Source organism: Marmota marmota, unplaced genomic scaffold (assembly GCF_001458135.2).
Source record: "Marmota marmota marmota unplaced genomic scaffold, marMar, whole genome shotgun sequence".
Taxonomy (NCBI): Eukaryota; Metazoa; Chordata; class Mammalia; order Rodentia; family Sciuridae; genus Marmota; species Marmota marmota.
In genome coordinates, this window is record NW_026000037.1 from 18,742,203 (window position 1) to 18,765,478 (window position 23,276).

The window sequence follows — 23,276 nt, forward strand, 5'->3', positions numbered from 1 at the left end:
CCCCTCACTGGACCATGTCCAATCTGGGGAACTTCCACTCCTCCCTCCACCTCACCCATCTATTGTGAGTCAGCCTCTGCATATCAGAGAGAACTTTCAGTCTTTTGGGGGGATTGGCTTATTTCATTTAACATGACATTTTCCATATTCATCCATGAAATGGAGCTTTTAATAACAAAAAAAATGTCACATAAGTACTCACTTAATATTTGTTCATAAGGAAAATACATGAAGTATTTCTGAATATGGGTTGTTGATGAGTCAGTTGTGGTGCCATAAAGAACATGACTTCATATGTATTTTGGCTGTCACAGGAAAGCTTATTCTACCTGGTTAAAGTTTCATTTGTCTGATAAATGTACATAGTGTATTCCATCTCACACACCATTATAGGATCATCAGATACCTTTGAGTTTTTGTTTGAGCAGTTATTCCTGGGAAATGTAAAACTGAGATGGAAATGGCTGGAAAATACCACAAATAATACCTAAAGGTAGTAACAGGGAGTTCTAGAGTATGGTACAATTTGACCTGGATTCCAATTTTTTTGTCACTACATATGGAATTATTTATGAAAGTAATGATGTCAGATTGTGGTGTTTTGAGGTCTTTTTTACATTGGGTAAATGTGGTAACATGTAACTTCTTGATGAAATTTTTTCCTGAAGGAAAAAAAAAAGATATTTCCATCATAAATATCCTAAAGTGAGGCTTAACTTTGAAGGAGAGATGAGGAATGTGGAAGCCAGCCTTAAAATAAATTAGGAGTATATTTTAGGAATTTAAAGGTAGTTTAACATTTAGAGTGTGAATATTTTCTAAAGGATTCACATTGGTGGACATGAGCTGATTGCTCACAAAATGGAAATAACTTGTGTTAAACATTTCCAAATATTCTCCACCCTAAACTTACTTGGAATCAATAGCAATCAATCTTTTCAATTGCTCAGGCCAATTATTTTGAAGTCATTCTGAACTTCTTTCCTTTACTCATATTATAAACCCCAATTTTAAACCCTTGTTTTCCTATGGAAACATTAAATAAGCAACTAGACACTGACTTAAATAATTTTATAGGAGTTCCTAAAATTAGTTCAATATCCATAGCAACCACAAGAACTGCAATCAAGCAAAGTCACAATCAAAATGGCAGGAAATTCCATTGTGGTATAATTTTCCCTTGTGCCACCTCCTCCTTGGCAGGGTGTATCACCTATGGAGGAAATAATCCAGTCCTGTCACATCCACCAACAACTCGGATGCTGACACACAACAAGGGAGGGGGGAGGAAAGGAAGAATAGAAGTTCTGTGGATTGGACAGAGGAGAATAAAGGGAAGGGGGGAGGACTAGGAATAGGAAGACAGTGGAGTAAATCTGACACAGCTTTTCTGTGTACATATATTAATACACCACAGTGAATCTCACCATTTTGTATATCCTCAAGAGTGGGATCCTAATTAGCATATGACATACTCCATGTTTGTATAAATATGTCAAAATAGACTCTACTGTCATATGTAACTTAAAAGAACAAATAAAAAATTTTTAAAAAGAGGTGCTTACGGATGGGGTTGTGGCTCAGTGGTAGCGCACTAGTGTAACACATTTGAGGCACTGGGTTGGATTCTCAGTACTGCATAAAAGTAAATAAATAAATAAATAATAAAGGTATGGTGTTTATCTACAACTAAAAATATATTTTAAAAATAAGTGATTAGATCATGACTATACCATTCTCATGCTTAGGTGTCATGTTTTAATAAAAGCTCTCCAAGGAGTGAGATTTCCCTCTTTTTCTCTGTGTGTCCATCTGCTTTGATGATGATGCAGCAAGAAGACTGGCCAGATGGCAGCACCTCAATATTAATTTCCAAGCCTCTGAAATTGTGATTCAATACATTCCCATTAATTATAAACTATCCACATTGTGGTATTCTAACACCACAAAACAGACTAAGACACAAAATTTTCCCAAATATGTACAATTCACCAGAACAAAAATAACAGCTCCAGAAACTGTTCATGAAGAAACACAAGGTTTGAATTTATTAGAAAATATTTTAAAACAATTGTTCCATCTACGCTCAAAAGTTGAAAGGGAAACACACACACACACACAAAAAAAAAGAATAAAAATCAGAAAAACAATATCTGAACCAAAGGAGCATATTGAAAAATCAGAATTATTTCTGTGCCAGATAGAAATTCTAGAATTGAGAAAGAACAAAAACTGAATTGAAAATTTTACCACAAGACTTCTGCAGCAGATGTAAAGCAGAAGGAAGAGTGAACTTAAAAACATACAATTATTATTATCAAGACTGAGAAATGAAAAGAAAAAAAAATGAAGTAAGCAGAAACTATGGTACTTATAGGACCCTATTGAAAAAGACTGACCCACACATAAAAGTTCCAAGAGAAACAAGGTAGAAAGCATATTTGAGAAAATAATGGCAAAAATCTTCCTAAATTTGAAGAAATTCATTGATATACAAATACACAAATCTCAATGAACGTCAAAACCAAGGGGACACACCTCTCTATAATCAAGTAGTTAACAGTGAAAAAGAAAGGAGAATCTTGAAAGGAACAAAGTGTTTCACTGAGGTGATTCATCACGTACAGGAGATCCTCAAGAAGGTGATCACCAAATTTCTCAAAACAAATGTTGGATGCCACAAGACAATGGAATAATATATTTAAAGTTCTGAAAGACAACAAACAAAAATCTATGTGAACAAAGGATTCTGCATTCAGTGAATATATCCTTCAAAATGAAAGAGAATTAAAAACAATCCCAGATTAAAAAAAAAAAAAAAGTTAAGGTGTTCCTTACTACTAGACTCATGCTTTACCAAGAATAAATCATAATGTTTAGACGATAGGATTTGTGTGAATGATTATGATATATCCACCTAGGTTTTACAACAGCTAACAAATGTACCAACTGGCAAGGGGTATTGATAATAGAGGTAGTTATACATGTGAAGCCATGTATTTTCCCAGGTATGCAGGAAATGTCTGTGACTTCCTTCTAATCTTACTGTGAATCTAAAACTACTCTGAAAAAATGTTTAAGAATTAAAAAGAAAAATATGTTAAGGATATATAAAAATTTCAACCCTCGTATACTGTTTGTCAGAACGTAAGACAATGTAGCTATGTGGAAAACACAATGGTGTTCTTCAATAAATTAAAATAGAATTACCGTATGGTTCAGTAATTCCACTCCTGGGTATTTACCAAAAGAATCGAAAACAGGTAGTACATGTATCCATGTTTGATGGCAATTTTATTCATAGTAGTCAAAATTTGGAAGCAACTGGACTGCTCATTAATGGCTGAATGGATAAACAAAATGTGGCAAACATATGAAATGGAACATTTTGACTCCTATACAGGAAGGAAATTCTGGCCCATACTTCAACATGGATGAACCTTAAAGACATGCTAATGAAATAAGCTATTCACAAAAGGGCATACCCTGATTCTACTTCTCTGAGCTACTCAGTGTACCTAACTTCATAGAAACAGAAAGTACAATCATGTCTCCCAGGAACAAAGGGAAAGGGAATGGAAAGTTATTATTTAATAGATACTGCATTTCAGTTTGGTAAAATAAAAAACAAAATATTCTGGCGGTAGATGGTTTTGATGTTTGCACAGCAATGTGAATATGCTCAGGGCTCTTGACTCTAGACATAAAAGTGATTACAATGTAAAGTGCATACAATGTTAATTTATATAATTTAAAAAAAAAAGGCCAGTCAAGATCCCACCTCAAAGTCTTTGTAGTGCATGATGTTTTCTGTACTGGGACACACTTATCCAAATTTGTCTACACTTCTTTTTTGAGTGCTTCACATCTTTTCTGAACTGTCATTCTCAATGAGTTCCACCCTGAGTGCTCCATTTCAAATTAGAATACTCTGTTTAGAATCTCCCAAATTACCTGATGCCAATTTATTTTTAATAGAACAGTCCTGTGTATACGTGGGCTTCACATCTGTAGATCCAGCCAATTGAGGATCAAAAATATTTGAAAAAAACTTCCAGAAAGTTCCAAAAACCCAAACTTAAGTTTGCTACATTCTGAGCACTATGCTGAATCCATGCAAATGCGGAGATGTGAAGGTGTCCCCTGCTGTAGCTCCCCACCACTTCACAGACCCTCAGTCTCTCTCCAGCATTTCTTTGAGCATTGTTTGCCTGGTATCTTATTAGTGTACTGTATAGTTAAGTCAATGATGGTTGTGTCTATATTTAGTATGTACCAATTTTTTGTCATTATTCCCTAAAATGTACAGTACAACTATTTACATTAGTATTTACATTATATTAAGTATTATTAACAGTTTAAAGATGATTTGAAATAAGTATTGGTGCATGTGCATAGATTACATGAAAGGAATCATTTTATATATGGGACTTCAGCATCAGCAGATTTTGCTTTTCTCCAGAGAACCTTGAACCAACCCATGGATACCGAAGGATGACTGTACCAGTCACACTCTACAGGACTCATTTCTTTTGAAAATTTATGACTTCTACCATTTTAACCTATTTCCTCACTAGAATACAGGTCTTGGAAAAGAAGTAATTTTTATCTGTTTGCTTAGCACATATCATCAGCAACCATGAAAGTGCCCAGCCTATACCAGGAGCTCTATAACTTTAATCTTGAAAGTTGCATGGAAGTTTCTGAATAATTAACTACATAGTTGCTACGCTACCTGGGCTTATGAGTCCTGAGAGATCCCAAGTTTATTTAAAAGCTACAATGTTGGTTTTTACTTTTTGTTCATTATCACAGAGTCTTTATCAAAAAGATACAACTTAATTTCAGTTGATACTATGGGAAATTAACTAAACAATAACCATTCAAGTTTGGAAATAGTATGGGGGGCGGGGGAGGAATCCTGAGGACCATTTCTTCCAGAAGTTTCACAGCAAAGCACGCCAAATACTTCCAACAGATCAGGAAATAGATGAGTCTCCAGATCCAGGTGGCATGTTGAGCTGTAAGTCATATCCTGATTTCATTTATGACTACCTCCAGGGTATACTCAGAAATATCTGGCACTGTGGAAAACTAGTTTTCAACAGTTAAGAAGGATGGGATTCTATAAGGTGGTGTTTTGTAATATTGCCAGAAATATTACTTCACCAGTTGATAAATGGTTGAATTATTCAAATAATATCCTAATGGGGCTACTGTGAAATAGGTTAAATGTATCTTTAATTTTATGGGAAAATTCAAGTCCAGAAATATCCCACAAGTTTCTCAGTTATCTTATATTCCTATCTGATTTCAACATATAAACCCTTCAAGGGGTAAATAAATTGCTGGGTTTTCTTTAATTTTTAAGTAACATATTCAATTTAGTTGTATAAGATAATTTTACTTTTATGGTAGCCAAGAATTAGAGAGAAAATTATGTCACTAATCAAAATTCGCCGGATAAATGAGTTCATATGCTTTTGTGTACTATAAATGGAAATATTGTTACAAGAGTCAAAAAATTTTGTGCATGAAAAAATATGTATACAATATAAAAAGGACTTAGAAAACAAGGTAACATGGGTTATATCTTTCAAAATGTATGATATTTTAATGAACATCTTTTGAATGTAGTCAAGTAATTTTTATAAAGCATTTCCCTTTGAGATTGCAATCAAATGTTGGTGATAGCATCATCAAATATCTATTTCAGTTGCAGAACACAATGCATCTGGGTATAACTTAATGGTTTACATATTAATTTTCTCATCTCACTCTAATGAGCAGAAAAATGTTTTAATATAAATGCAGTTAAGTTTGTCATTTTCTATCTACTCAACTTTGCTCCTCAAATTTATTATTGGTACCATAAAATTATTCTTAGCAATTTTAAAGCATTTGGAGAAGAAAAATGTATTAAGTTGAAGAAGAAATAAAACTTTCCTTAACATAATTAATGTCCATTTTTGTTTTCATTGTCTGATCAATTATTTTAAGCAGTTACAGGAAAATGCAATAAAATTTTGATTGATACACATAGCAAATATCTCAGCACTTCAGGAGGTAAAACAAATTTCAATGAAAACAATTATAATAAATTCTACTGGAAAGGAGAAAAGAACTAGTTTAACTGAGATTTCCCACTGGGCTTAAAAAGGTATGAAATTAAGGGCAAAGGAAAAAGCATTACAAATAATGTCTACAGGATGCCCCAAAATGTGGGCTGATTTTGTTCACTTAGAGACACTTTTGCAAACTGTTTGCTTCATTTTATGCTACATAAAACTGTACTGTTGTGAGAAGGTTTCTGGTGGTTGTCTAAACAGTTGTGCATAAATGTTCATCTTTTGGTTGAAGACGTATCCTGGACTCATGTATAAAAACCTGTAGCTAAATATGAGACTAGTCCTAATCTAGATGCTCATGTGTACATTTTTTTCTTTTAAATATAAGTTTTCTATCTGGGCCTCCCTAAAGGCAAAACAAACAAACAAACAAACAAAAAAAAAACAAAACACTTGTCTGCATTTGATTTAAATATATAAATTTGTATAGTTTTTAATGTGTATATGTAGATAATTTAAATAAATATATCTCATAGTTAACCAAACCTGATTGAAATAATAAAATACTTGTTGTGTTGGAAATGATTTAAAAAGAACAACAACAACAACAAAACAATGCACCATAGGCTAAAAAAGAAAAAGTAATAAATACTTCCTGAAAACTTGCTCTGTGCCAGGCCCTTTGGTGTGTCCTGCAGGTACAAACACCATCTCTGATGTGGTAGTTTCCCAAATGGTGAAGCAAAATTGACTGAAGGTGTGAGTTTTACAAGTTAAAATCATGTCAGAAGTTAACCAGAAGAGGCAAAGGGCATGAGTAAGGGGTAGTGGTCACTATTGTTAGCAAAGCCATCAAAAAGAGAAATACCACAGCATATCCAGGAAACTAAAAAAGTACTTGCAAGTTGCTGACCAGTAAGGTAAAAGACTGGAAGAAGATAAAATAAGAGAGGTCGAAAGTAACCAGAAAATTAGAGTTGGATTGAGATCTAGACTTATACCCTATGGGTGATGTGAAGCTACTGAAAAATTTTACCAGGAAAAGTACATCACAGAGCATGAAGAATCAAAACAACTATTAATGAACAAAACTACTTTAAAAATTATGAGGAATGTGAATTTATATTTCTAATAGGACTTTTAAAAATCTCTAATCTGAAAATCCAAAATGTTACAAAATCTGAAAGCTTTTGAAACTCATTGATGCTCTTGCAAGATAAAATTCCACACATGACCCCATAAGTTGGGTCTCACTCAAACTGTGGGCACACCAAAAATATTGTACAAAATTACCTTCAGAATATGTGTATGACGTGCATATGAAATATAAATAACTTTTTTATTTAGGCATGGGTCTCAGCCTCAAAATATCTCATTATATATAAGAATGTATTGCAAAATTCAAAAATGCCTAAGTTTGCTACACTTCTGATCATAAGCATTTTGGATAAGGGATACTCAATATGGTCTCCTGCTGTCATCTGATGAATGGAATTGATAACTGCCAACCAAATCATTGCAGTCATAGAATCAGTAAAAACTCAATGGAATAGGTAAATTCTCAACTCAACCATAAGACCTGCATAGGATGTCTCAAATGAAATTAGAGTGCAATTTAACTGAAAATACATTTATTCAGTCGTTAAACCAACCAGCCTTATACACATTCATCCAATCACACATGCATCTCTCATTTATCAGATGTTGAGTTCATTATAATAACAAGCTCCTCCACAAATCCCACACCTGTACTTGTTTTCCTTTCCCTGTCGTTTGATAGTACCCTGATTTCAGCTATAAAAATTCATTCCAGGCTTACGTACAAATGTCTTGCTCTAGATCTAGAATTAGCCATTTTTTTTTTTTTTGATTCAACGAGGCTTGGTTTCCTTAAGTAGAATACTAAATTATCTGTGTGTGAAGAGTGATCATTGATAATTGCTTGGCTGTTATTTTCAGATTTTATCAGTGAACAAAGGTAATTTATTTAATAATATTATTATCATTATTATTATTATTTGTGGTGCTTGTGATCAAACCCAGGGCTTTGCACATGCTAGGCAAACATTCTACCACTGAGATACACTTCCATCCTTATATCTATTAGTTTTTTAAAGAGAAAATACATCATGAGTTCATAGTAGTATTTTAAGATGTATCATTAATTAAAATATGTAATTGTAAATTTTGTATGACTCAAAAGCATGCAAAGCTAAATAGTTGCCAAATTATGTTGGACAATTCATACAGTGGTAAGCCTGTAGAACAAAGCAAAGAGAGAGAGAGAGAGAGAGAGAGAGAGAGAGAGAGAGAGAGAAGTAATTTCCATAAGAGGCACTCTCACATTACCTCCTGAGAAGGAGAGGGCTTTGATGCTGAAGGGACTCTCGGGGAGTCTGGGATTGCTGGCATTGCTCTTTCCCCTGATGGAAGTGGTTATATAAAATAAATATCTAGAGTAGTTTACTGAGATATGCATATGTTTGTAAAATTTTATGTGTGTGTTAAAGTTCACAGTGTAAAGTCAATTTTAAAATGTTGCTGCAGCCTGCTCTTCCTAACTTTTTTTAAGCATCATTGATTTTTCTTTTTCTAATTTTCTTGCCCCAAACATTTCAGGGCTATTTTTGAATATTCCGTGCTTTAAAAATCTTATGCATAGCATGTGGAGGTTGTTGGAGGCATGACACCAAAAATTTCTAACAAATAAATATGCTTTAGTTTGTTAGATTAGCTTCCCTAGAATATTTTTTTTCCTTCTGTCTGGCAGTATTGGCACACACATCTGTAATAAACAACTACTTTTGCTCTCATTACTTGAATTGTCAAGAGACTACTATTCCTGCTTCTGTATCTTAATTTAAGTTCAACTTACTTTTGTCTGAAAGTGTTTTCTGAGCACTTCGTAGGTGCCCAGAACTGTGCCACACACAGAGTAAGCCCCATGGTTCCTGTGCTTGAGCACATTTTCAGTATATCGATGACATATGCTATTGGGAAACTGGATTATCAGAAAGGCTTTTGCATTCAAAGCCGGCAGCCAAATGAAAAGCAAACGTATTTTTATTTATTCAGATTCGAAGTTATAGGAAATGAATCTGATTCCTCTGTATACATTATTTATAGTAGATGCATGGAGAATAAAGATAAATATTATTTATTTATTCACATTAAGTAGCCTCAGAGAAAGAACACTTATATTCTTTTGTCTTCTTGTTTATTTTGTTGTTGTTTGTCAGAACTACCTAGTAAATAGTGAAGCTGGGATTTGATTCCTGGACATAATGCTCTTATTCTAAATATTATTCATTACAGGATTTCATTCCAACTTTTTCCAACAGCCATGCCTGATGCATCAACCCTACTAATTACCACAAACATGACACAAATCTATAAGCAAGTCAAGCCTCTGCCTGAATCTATTTGGTGTGCCAGAACCTTCTAAGTCACAGCTCATTGGTGGGTAGATTGGGACACTGGAGAATCACAGCATGGTTACAACTCCACATGCAAAGTGGAGCTGAAAATATCACCCACTGAGACAATTGTGCAGCTCATCTGGGAAATTATGTTGCCATTTAAAAGGGAATAAAAACTGAATTCAACAATTTTTAAGACAATATAGAGTCATAAAAAGGTTCTGGGAAATGTGGATTTTGATCCTATCTCTGGTGCTAAAGTGAGATAGTGAGTAGGCAACCAAACATCAACAGCTTCTTATGGCTTCACAGGTCCAAATTCTATAATTATGGCTCCAGCCTAACTTTCCAGAATTATGGAAAAGTGCTTTCATGATTTCTCCCTCTTTTCCATTAAAACCCTTCCTTGCTATCTACCAAACATCCTAGGACTTCTGGATTTTGTACACAGCATGCCATGCAGCTTTCAGCCTCAGTGCCAATATGTGGGCAATTCTCTGGAGTTGTTCTTTGATTGCTTGCATAATATTTCAGATTTTACTTGCATAATATTTCAGGTTGTGTCCCACAGTCATTATCAAAGTAACACACATGAAATAAATTAGGACAAATACATAACCCAATTAAAATGGGATCATATTATGTAAGAATGCCCAAAGCAACAAAGCACAACTGGACCTTCTAAACATGAGTCAAAGAGGTCAGACAGGTGGATAGTATCTCAAGTAGTTAGTGCTAAGGTAGAAAAAAACTGAACCATAATGGAAAAATTGCTAAGTGTTTTATAGATATGTCTGTAAGATAAAACTCTGGGTTGAGTGATAGGATCACACTTTGTGAATTGAACATACTCAAGCTCTGCTAAATGCTCACAGTGAAGATCAGAGAAAAGTCCCTGCATTTTTCCAGAATGGATGGGTGACCATTTGAAATACCCAAGAATGTTCAGTTCTTCACAAGGATGACATTCAGGAAAAACTATTTATTATAGTTTAGATTGGATGTCACCCAAAATATCATTTGTGAGATGATGGAAGCAAGTTTAAAGTGATATTATTGGATCATGAGAACTTTGTCATAACCAGTGCATTAATACTCTGATAGGATTAACTGGGTGATAACTATAGGTAGGTAGGGTGTGGCTGGTGGAGGTGGGTCACTGAGAACTTGCCTTTGGGGTTTATATTTTGTTTGTGTTGAGAAAAGCTCTCTCTTTCTCTCTCTACTCTTGGTGTGAAGTCCTAAGCCACTTCCCTTCACTACACTCTTCCTCCGTGATGTCCTGACTCACCTTGGGCCTAGAGCAATGAAGCTGGCCATCTATTGACTGAGGCCTCTCTAACCATAAGCCCCCAAATAAACTTTTCCTCCTTTAATTATTCTTGCCAGTTTTTTTGTTTGTGTGCTTGTTTCGTCAAATGGTGAAATAGCTGATTAAAACACTATACTATTGTTTATCAATTGAATAGGCTGAAGTAATTTCTCAATTGTAGTATGGCCAGAGCCTACGCAACCTGTAGGAAGGTAAATCCCACCTCCAGCCTGCTCTGGCCTTCCATATAAAGAAGGCAAAGAACCAACTGCAGTTCCTCCAAGCATCCTTCCCCACCTAAAGCTTCAGGAAAAAAAAAAAAAGCTGCTTATGAAGTTAGTAGCCAAAGACATAAGCTCACTGAAACACCAAAACCTCTTATGTACCTCACCACATTACTAAAGAAATATATGCCATTGTTATTTTGGTCCTTTGCACATGTCCAGCTTTCAACAGCAAATTACAAGGCAAGCAAAAATGAATAAAATAAAAGAGTTTGAAGAGACAGAACAAGCGTCAGAACCAGGTTTAGGGCAGATATGCTGGAATCATTAGATTCTGTACTTAAAACTACTTTGATTAATATTTTGTATGCTCTAATGGAAAATGTAGATAACATGTAAAAACACATGCATAATATACACGGAACATTAGAAATTCTAAGAAAGAAAAAAAAAACAAATACTAGACATAACGAGCACTGTAAAAGAAATGAAAAGTACCTTCGATGATATTATTAGAAAACTAGAACTGGCTAAAGAAAGAATCTTTGAGCTTGAGAATATTACCTTGAAACATTCCAAAACTGAAAGAAGAAGAAAAGGAATAAAGAAGGAGGAAAGGAAATAAGGAAGAAAAGAAAGAACAAAATACCCAAGAGATAAGGGACAACTACAAAAGGTGAAATGTATTTATAATAGGAAAACCAGAAGGAACAGACATTCTTTTATTTATTTATTTTATTTATATATGACTGCAGAATGCATTTCAGTTCTTATTGCACATATAGAGTACAATTTTTCATATCTCTGGTTGTATACAAAGTATATTCACACCAATTTGTGTATTCACACATGTACTGTGGATAATAATGATCATCACATTTCACCCTCATTAATAACCCCATGCCCCCTCTCTTCCCCTCCCACCCCTCTGCCCTATCTAGAGTTCATCTATTCCTCCCATGCTCCCCCTCCCTATCCTACTATGAATCAGAATCCTCATATCAAAGAAGACATTTGACTGAGAATTTTTCCAAATCAATATTATATACAGAAACCCCACTCCATGAACTGCAGAGAACATAATAAAAAACAAGCAACAATATGCCCTATTTCTAGTGAGGATCATATTCAAACTGCAGAAAATCTAAGGTAAAGAAAAAAAAATGGTCTTAAAAGCCATCAAAAGTAAGAAACATACACCTTTGGAGAGGAAAATCTTAGAATTCACTCAACTCTTCTTCAGAATCCAAGTGATCAAAAATAAAATTGAATGAAGTATTTAATGTGTTGAGAAAAAAAAAAGTTTCACCAACCCATAATATGTAGCATGCAAATTATACATTAAGAGTAGAGAGCTGGGTGGTGATGGCACATGCTTGTAGCCGCAGCTACTAGGAAAACTGAGGCAGGAGGACTGAAGAAGAACATTTTTTTCCTTAGGCAAACCAACACTGAGTGAATCTGTTGCTGATAGATCTGACATGTTTTTTTTTTTTTTAAAGTTAGAAACTCAGATCTGCATAAAGAAAAGATGAGCATTAGAGAAAGAAAAAGTTAAAGTAAATTAAATACTTTATGTCTTATTTTAAAATGATCTTACAGATTATGGTTTTTAAAATTATATATATACATGTATATATGTGTATATATAATATGTATATTTGATTGTGTGTGTGTGTGTGTGTGTGTATATATATATATATATATATATATATATATATACTTATCTTACGGAAAAGTAAAATGAATTATACAAGAGATGAGAGGAATTAGGTAACTGAACTAACCATGAAGCTATATAGTATTATTTGAATGTGAATGAATAGGCAGAGCCCAGATGATTTTCAGACCAATTAAATTATTCTATATGATACCGTAGTGTTGGTAAACATCATTGTAATCTTGCCATATCTCATATAATGTGCAACTACTATTTGATCTTTTTGTGATGATGCTGTGCCGATATTGGCATCAATTATAACAATTGTACCACGTGTGTCAGGGGATAGAGTCTATGTAGAAAATCTCTACTTTCCACTCAGCTTTCTTACAAACAAAACTGTTTTAGAAAGTTCAACTTATTTTTGTTTAAAAAATGCAGGGCATGGTAGAACAAATATCTAGAGAGACAGAGTAACCCAGCTGTCCTTTGTATTGCCTTTAATTCCCATACTTGTTAGAGCCATGTTCTCACATAGATTCAAATTCCATTTTTACTGATCTCCCTTAGCATGTTCCCTCATAAGGAAAATGGGTTTAATACAATTTATATTCTCTGCTTTTCCTGTGGTTGAAATTAAGATATTTAACCACAAGTGCATAGTGCTCAAATTGTGGTGGTTGCTCCTAATGGATTCCTGTAGGCTCATTCCTACAGGATGTTCCCACACAAAGAGAGATATGAGGGGTTGTGGTTAGGATTTATAAGATCGAGGCCTGCTTTCACTCTGTCTTGAACTGTGCATCAGAGAGGTCATTCCAGGCTCTGCACAAGGACCAGAAGTGCAATGTGGAATGTACGGGGATCCCTTGCAGGAAACCTAAAAAGAACCAGAGTCAGTTCCATCTCTATTTTGGGGGGATTGGCTTATTTCACTTGGCATGTTGTTCACCTATTTCATCCATTTGATGGCAAATGCAATCATTGCATTCTTCTTTGTGATTGAGTAATGTTCCATTGTGTATATATACCTCATTTTCTTTATCCATTCTTCTGTTAAAGGCTACCTATGTTGGTTCCATAGATTAACTATTGTGAATTGTGCAATAAACACTGATGTGGTTGCATCACTGTAGTATGCTGATTTTAAGTCTTTTGGATATAGACCAAGGAGTGGGATAGCTGGATTAAATGGTGGTTCCATTCCAAGTTTTCTAAGGCATCTCCATACTGCTTTCCAGAGTGGTGACACCAATCTGCAGTCCCACCAGCAATGTATGTGTGTACTTTTTTCCCCACATCCTTGCCAACATTTGTTCTTACTTGTATTGTTGATAATTGCATTTTTGACTCAAGTGAGATGAAATCTCTGTAGATTAATTTGCATTTCTCAAATTGCTAGAGATGTTGAACTTTTTTTCATGTAGTTGTTGACTGATCTTATTTCTTCTTCTGTGAAATGCCTGTTCAGTTCTTTTGCCCATTTATTGATTGGTTGTGTCTTTTGAGTTCTTTTTGAGATTAATGCTCTGAGGTGCAGGTGACAAAGATTTAGGTTCTCTCTTCTTGCTCTTGATCGTTTTCTTTGCTGTAAAGAAGTTTTTTTGTTTGATACTCTCCCTTTTATTGATTCTTGATTTTACATCAGTAAGTAGTTTTTTTGTTTTATTTTATTTTTTTTTTTACTATTTTCTTGGACATGTCACTTTTTGTTGTCTTTTGTCTCTCAAAATGTCAGTCAGTTGCTGCATAAGTTTCTTTTGGTTCTTTTTTTTTCTGTGTTTTGCTTCTAATTTAAAAGACCAATGCTTCTCATTTTTTAAATATATTTTGAGAAACAGTAAAATTGACCATATTATACTTTAGTTTTCTTTATAGTTTTTTCTCTCAGTTCCCATTTTTTTTTTATGATTTGTGCAATAATTTCTTCAAATATTGCCTATGAAAAACTTGTTGTAGTAGAGTTAAACCCCTCAACTACAAAAGGAAACATAGAGTTGAAGTTCAAGAGCAGCCTAATAGAACCATACTGAGAGGACAGAATTTAAGAAGTATTCCCAGTAGATGTGCCAAATATGCCCCGAGAACTGTGCTTGCTAATTGTTGGGCTCTTTTAAGATTGACAGAATTCAAAGCAATAAAAGAAATAAGAAATGAGAGAAAAAAAACTGGATTAATTATAAAGAGATCTTCACTACATCATGAAATGCAAATTGAAAATAGAAATAAAGTTGAATTAAATAGATGGATAAAGAAAGCTATATAGGCTATATGTGTGTCAGTTAATGGAATGAGATTCATAGAAGTTGCAAATAGTTGCTGGCAACTTTCTTATGTCCTTTCTTGACAGCCAGATAATCAATATTTATAGAGTCCCTGTTTTTAATAACTGTGGTATTAGTTACTCAAAATGAAAAGCCACATTTCCCTGTAAACCTGGAAATCTATTCCGGAAGACAGTTTACATGCTAATGAAAACACTTAGAAGTGTGATTCTTCAGTCATAATTTTTAAGGGTATTTTGGAAAAAGTACTTCTTGGTTCTCAATTTACTTTTAATTAACAGTTTTCTTTAGATCTATTGCTTTAAATGGCATTTTGCACTCATCCGTTGTAGGTTCAGCAGCACATGCATCAAACAATCTGTGAGTGTTTTTAAATAGCTTTAAGGTCATGTCCCTTGTGCTTTTCCATTTGGGGCATCACAGGTATATTTTAGTTTAGTTGTAAAGAACAGAGGTTGTGCGATATCTTAAGCTTTCAAAACATTTATATAAACAGAATGTTGGAGTACCTTGATCCAATTAGGCTTGAATAAAAATGTTCACATTTATAGCTGATAAACCACCTGTGCTTGGAAACAATCTCAAAATAATGTATATTTTAATAAACCTGGAAAATAGTAGGCATGAAAAATGGCTGTGGAATGAATACAAAGAATATATAATAAAAATGAGTTAATATTTAGACAACATACTCAAAACTTGAAGTGTTATGGAGGTTTAATAAATGGACTTTTTCAGAATCATAGTTAGGCAAATGCAAATATGTATCATTTGTGAATGGTAAGAGAAACATTGTCTTTTTCTAGGCTAATAGTAAAACATATCTCACATTAAAAATCAGATCTTAGGATGGAAAATTTAGATAAAATACTAATATATGAAAAGTATCCAAAATAATGCTTAGCACATGATGTTCTAGCTATTATCACTATTATTATGTGACTAAGTACTACTCTACCTCACATAAAAAATGTAAAATATCAATAATTTAAAGTTTAAAGCTTCAAAATCTACTCAGATATTTTTTTAAATATGACATATTTCTTTATGTAGCAAAACCCCAAAGGTTACAAAAATACTATTAGAACTGATAAGCAAGGATTATAGCAGTGTCACAGGACACAATGTTAATATAAAAATTAAGTTGCTTTTCCATATACTATCAATTCAATGGATATATTGACTTGGAAATTTTTACAAATAGAAGAAAATAGTGCCAAAACAATGAAGCAACTGGAGATAAATTTTAAAAGAAAAATGTAAGGGGTCTGAGTATGAGAAATAATGAAACACTAATATGAGATTGAAGAAAACTTAAAGAAATGGAGAGGTATTTTGTTCCCTTATATAAGTATCCTAAATATTCCTAAGGTATTAATTTTCTTAACTTGATCTACAGATTAAAAGGAATCTCATAATTCCAGCAGGCCTTGTAAATGTTAACAAGTGATTCTTAAGATTAGATAAAAATATAAAGCATGCACAATAATCAGCACAATATTGGAAGAGAAGAACAGCACTACAGAACTCAAACCACCTAATTTCAAGACTTACTTTAAAGCTACGATTACCCATAGAATGTGGTATTAGCCAAATAATAGATACATCAATCAATAGAATAGAATAGAAAGCTCAGAAATAGACTCGTGCAAAATGACAAGGAAAATTTAGTTTTTTTTTTAAAAAAGAAACTTTTTTACTGTTTTAATTTGCATTTTGAATTTTTTCAATTAGTTATACTTGACAGTCGAACACACTTTGACACATCATACATAAATGGAGAATATTTCTCATTATTTTGGTTGTACATGATGTAGAATCACAGCAGTCATGCAGTCATATATGCACATAGGGTAATAATATTCGATTCCTTATACATCTTTCCTACACCTGTACACCCTACCTGTCCTTCACTTCCCCTCTGCTAATCCAAAGTAACTATATTCTTCCCTAACCCCACCCCCGTTTGTGAATTAATATCCACATATCACAGAAAAATTTCAGCCTTTGGTTTATTGGGATTGACTTATTTTGCTTAGCATGATATTCTCCAGTTCCACCCATTTACTGTCAAATGCAATAATTTCATTCTTCTTTAAGGCTGAGAAATATCTAATTGTGTATATATACCACATTTTCTTTATCCATTCATCTGTTGAAGGTCACTAGGTTGTTTCCATAGCCCAAATGGTATTGGAGCAATTTGAAACCCACACGTAAAAGCAATTTAGACAAGGCCTTGTACTTAGAAATTTTTTAACAAAAAGATTGCTCATAAACCTATATGTAAATGATAGACTCATAAAAGTTCTAGAAAATTAGAGAAAAAATTTTAGGACCTTGAGTTTGATGCTAGGTTTATAGATGCAAGACTAAAACCACAATCCATGAACAAAGAGCTAAATTGTTCTATATTCAAATAATATATTTCTGTTCTGTGAAAGACATTATTAAAAGTATTAGCACACAAACTTTAGACTGGGGGAAAACATTTAGACAAGATATCTGATTAAAAAAACCCTGATATTTAAAATGTAGAAAAAATACTTAAAACTCATTATTAAATATGTACTCCAACTACTTGTAGACTAAGAGGAAGTGCCAAGCCTCAGCCATTGATTTTAATTTTCTAGCCCTTTCTAAAACAAAACAAAACAAAATAGATCATACAACCTAGAAGTTCAGTGATTAAATGATTGATGAACTGAAGCCCCACCATTGACAATGAGGTACAGAATGCATCTGTTAACTTTTCCAGCAAACTGCTGTACCGATCATGGGTTAAATACACTGTCTCCATGAAAACAGGGTAGACTGAGAGACCAACCATACTTTCATAAGAAATGTGGCTACCTTAGTAACACTTCATCTGTATTCAGTTTTCCTCCTTCCCTATTTGTTTGGTTCCTCTATTCATTAAATCTTTTGCTTAACTTCCAGGACATAAGTTTAAATGCCATCTCTGCTTTCTTGCAAAATGAGTCACAGAGAAGTAATTGACAAAGTTGAAATGTACACCTAAACTGCATGGTTCTACTACATTTACTTTATTATTATTATTATTATTATTATTAGTTGTTCAAAACATTACAAAGCTCTTGACAGATCATATTTCATACATTTGATTCAAGCAGATTATGAACTCCCATTTTTATCCCGTATACATATAAAAGTACATGTAGTAGTGAATACTACATGTACTTTTAACCATCAATTTTTGATGCTTCTGGGTTCCTTTAATAAGTTCCCCATGAAGATACAAAATATTCTGCAGAAGCCCATGTATGAGACAATGCAAAATAAATTAGAGGTGAAATGGTTGGGTTATGAGAGCCTTAACCTAATCAGTGCCTTAATACCCTGACAGGGATTAACTTGGTGGTAACTGTACAAAGATACAGTGTGGCTGGAGGAGGTGGTTCACTGGAGACATGCCTTTGGGATATATATTTTGTCAGTGGTGAGTGGAATCTCTCTCTCTCTCTCTCTCTCTCTCTCTCTCTCTCTCTCTCCTAGTTCCATGTCCTGAGCCCTTTTACTCCATCATACTCTTCCACCAAGGTTTTCTGCCTCACCTTTAGACCAGAGTAATGGAGTCGGTCACTAATGAACTGAGACCTCTGAAACTATGAGCCTCCAAATAAACTTTTCCTCCTCTAAAATTGTTCTTTCAGGCTTTTGGGTTATAGAGGCAAAAAACTGGCTAAAAGATCTTGTATATTTCTTATTATATCACTGTACAAATATTTATAGGAAGTACTAAATAATCTGTATAGGAAGCACCACCAAGGCAAATCAAAAGTATGAATGTTTAGGTCTATATTACCAGCCTAGTACAATATCTGTCACTCTTGAGTATTGTGCTAAAATTAAAATAATTTATTAAATAATACAACACTTTCAAAAATTTTATCAAATTGTTTTGCTCTTTGATCCATATGTCATGGTAGTGCCAGATTGAATGATAATGAGACATCTGGCTTAGGCCTATATTTGTGACTTTATAGATCTGCAGTACCAAATTATTATTTAAAATGCTCTCTTAAAGAGGTCTTGTATCAATGAATGTAAGATATATCTGATATGGATAATTATGGACAAATATGTATCATTCAAGGTTAGAAAATAGAAAAAAAGTTAGAAACTAGAGTCAAATGTGCACATATTTAATTGTCAAAAATGGGGAGAACTTTATCATAATGATTTTCATTATTTATACTGTGGAACAATTTCTCCCAATTTCTGTTTTTTTTTTTTCTATTTGTGACAGGCAGGTCTATACCAATTATCTCTGCCTACTGAATACCCAATCATTTCCCAAAGGTTTGGTATAAAGAGACTTCTGGAAACCTTCAAATACCCATCTGCTCCACAAAAGAGTCATTACTTCTGCTTGCTGTCTTTTAGAATATTTTGTTCATTTCTTTATTTTTGTCACATAATTTATCATATTTACTGAGATCTAATATTAAGAGAGTTCTGTTATCTCTGTAGAAATATCTATGAATATTGAAAAAGAATAACATTCAAAACCACTATTTTTTCCTTTATTTGAGCCAATGCATTTTTAAGTAAGTAGACTGTGAAAAAACATACACATACACATTTTTTCCTCATTTTATCAATTAAATAGGTGGCTATGTTATAAACAGACCCTGAAAAACAGATTATAGGATGAGAAGATGAAATATATGTGTATAACATGTATATGTGTTCACACACACACACGCTTAGGATTTTGTAATATTGAAGAATTAGGTAGCCTTTCTAATAAATTAGAATAATAATATAACTCTGAAAGAAAACAGCACAGATTGCTGATAAAACCAACTTGCGTGGTGATATCTGAATACCTTTTCCACTTCCATGTACATACAATTATCGTGATTAAGTTTCTGGGACATGGCGCTGGAGGGTGGAATCCAAGGGAGAAACAGAAAGTCGACTTGTTTTAGGGAGGTGACACTGACAGACGGGATTGCCAGAGGTTAAGATGCTACATGCAGAGACAATTTCACACATCTGTACAGGATCCTCCTGAACTATTCCTCAGAATCCTGATAAGTGCACTTGTGTAAAGAAACTACTGAATTTTAGGAATAGAACCACCTAACGGATTAGAGGTAACAACATCTGGCCTCCACACAAGATTGGAAATTCTGTCTGTTCCCATCAGCATAAATGGAAAGTCTCATATATGATGTGGTATTGGGTGGGTGCACAGTATCTATCAAATCATCCATAATGAACCCATCTGAAAATCAAAAACCAGAAGGATAAACTATTTCCAAGGGATGGATATAGGAGGAGGAAAAACATCCAACAACAAACTGATTAAAATTTACAATGTCTGGAACACAAACAAAATTACCAAGCTTCAAGGGTCCATAAAATGTGATCTAGACTGCTTAGACTATACTATTAAGTGACTCAATCTAACTTACATTTATAGAGCATTCCATTCAAGAAGAGCAGAATACACATTCACCTCAAATGCACATGAAATATTCATGAAGATAGAAAATACTGTGGAACAAAAAGTCTAATTCTAAAAAAAATAATTTAAATATTTAAATCATACCAATCACAATGAAGTTAAATTAAAAGTATATAATAACAAGGATTTCTTCAAAGTCCTCCCTCAAATATTGGAAAATAAATAACATCTTAAAATTACCCATGAGACTTAAAATGTAGCTAACAGAAAATTTAAATAGATTTTTAGATGGATGGAAGATTAAAATATCAAATATCAAAAATTGTGGGTTTCTGCTAAAACAATTCACAGGGAAAATTATATGTTATTAAATGCTTACAATGGACAAAATGAAATGTCTCAGTTTAATGTCCTCAAATTCTACCTAAAGCCACTATAAAAAGAATTCTAATTAAAGCAAAACAAGGCAGATGAAGGAAATAATAAAGGCCATAGTGAAAATTATTGAAATAAATAAATGAACAAAATTAGAGAATTAACAGAGAAAATCAATTAAATGAAAAGGTAGGTCTTTGAAACTATCAATAAAATTGATATAGACAGATCAAAAAATACAAAAATGGGCTGGGGATGTAGCTCAGTGACAGAGTGCTTACCTAGCATGCATGAGACACTGGGTTTGACCCACAGCACCACTTAAAAGCAAAATAAAATAAAGGCATTCTGCTATCTTTAAAAAAATACAAAGATGACATAAATTATCACTAATAAGCTAAGAAAGATGACATACCTATAAATTCTAGAATAATTAAGTAAGTTTGTTTTTTTCCCTTTTTATATTTGTTCTATTTAGTCAGACATGATTGTAGAATATATTTAACATATAATTTATATATGGAATATAATTTCTCATTCTTCTGGTTGTACATGATGTAGAATTACATTAGTCATGTAATCATATATGCACTTAAGATAGTAGTGTCTGATTCATCCTAACATCTACACAATTCCCATTGCCCTCTCTTTCCTTCATTCCCCTTTGTCTAATCCAGAGTATTCTGTTCTTCCCTAACAACCCCCCTTATTGTGAACTAGCATCTACACATCAGAGGAAACATTGACCTTTGTTTTTGGGGGATTGGCTTATTTCACTAAGCATGATATTTTCCAGTTCTATCCATTTACCAGTAAATGCAATAAGTTCATTCTTCTTTGTGATTGAGTAATATTCCATTGTGCGTATATACCACATTTTCTTTATCCATCCATTTGTTGAAGGCCACTTACATTGGTTCAATAGCTTAGCTATTGTGAATTGAGCTGTTATAAACAATGACATGACTGCATCATGGTAGTATGCTGATTTTAATTCCTTTGGGTATAAACCAAGGAGTGCGAGTCAAGTGGTGGTTCCATTCAAAGTTTACTAAGGAACATCCATAGTGCTTTTCAGATTGGTTGCATCAATTTGCAGTTCCACCAGAAAAGTATGAGTGTACCTTTTTCCCACATCCTTGCCAGCATTTATTGTTACTTGTATTCTTGAAATTGTCATTCTGACTCAAGTGAGATGAAATCTCAGTGTAGTTTTAATTTGCATTTCTATAACTGCTAGATATGTTGAACATTTTTTCATATATTTGTTCACTGATCTTATTTAGTCTTCTGTGAAGTGCCAGTTCAGTTCCTTTGCCCATTTATTGATTGGGTTATTTGTTATTTTGGTGTTAAGTTTTTTGAGTTCTATATCCTGGAGATTATTGCTGTATCTGAGGTACTGGTGGCAAAGATTTTTCTCCCATTTTGTGGCTCTCTCTTCATATTCTTGATTGTTTTACTTTGCTGTGAAGAAGCTTTTTAGTTTTGTTACTATCCCATTTATTGACTATTGATTTTACTTTTTTGCACTTTAGAATTCTTGTTAAGGAAGTCAGTTCCCAAACTGAATGATGTAGATTTAGTCCTATATTTTTTTTCTATTTGGTGAAGGTTCTCTGTTCTAATGCCTAAGCCCCTGGTCCATTTTTAGTTGAGTTTTGTGCAGGGTGAGAAATAGGGGTTTAATTTCATTCTGCTACGTATGGATTTTCAGTTTTCCCTGCACCATTTGTTGAAGAGGCTCTCTTTTCTTCAATGAATATTTTTGACACCTTTGTCTAGTATGAGATAACTATATTTGTATGGGTTTGTCCTGTGTCTTTTATTCTTTACCTTTGGCCTACACATCTGTTTTGGTGCCAATACCATCCCGTTTTTGTTGCTATGACTCTTAGTATAGTTTAAGACTGATGTTGTGATGCCTCCTAAGCAGGCCTATTGATGACTTTTTGGCAATAAATATTGAAGTTAGACAAAGTGGGTAAATTCCTTTAATGAAAGAACAACAAAACTCACTCATGAAGAAATAGATAAAATAAATAGCCCTTATCTCTTAAAGATAGTAAATATATAATTTAAAGATTTCCCATAAAGAAAACTAATGAAAGGTCAACCAAGTAAGAAAGAATAATACAGATTGCCTTGAAGAGGAAAAAATATTCCTATTTTTTTATTTTAGACTAGAATTACCCAGTTAACAAAACAGATAAAAAATAGACATCAGTATTTCTCCTGAACATTGATGCAAAAATTATGCAGAAAAAGCAAAGCAAATTTAATATATAAAAGAGATAAGACATAAGATTTATTCCAGAAATGAAAGATTGGGTTAACATTTCAAAGTCAATCAATGTGTCACAGCATTAGCAAATGTAATAAAAAGGGGGTAAACCATGTGATCTTCAAATACAGATATATATTTGCTATCACCCAATACACTTTTATGATAAAATGTTCAGCAAACTATGAATTAAAGAGAAATTCCTCAGAAGA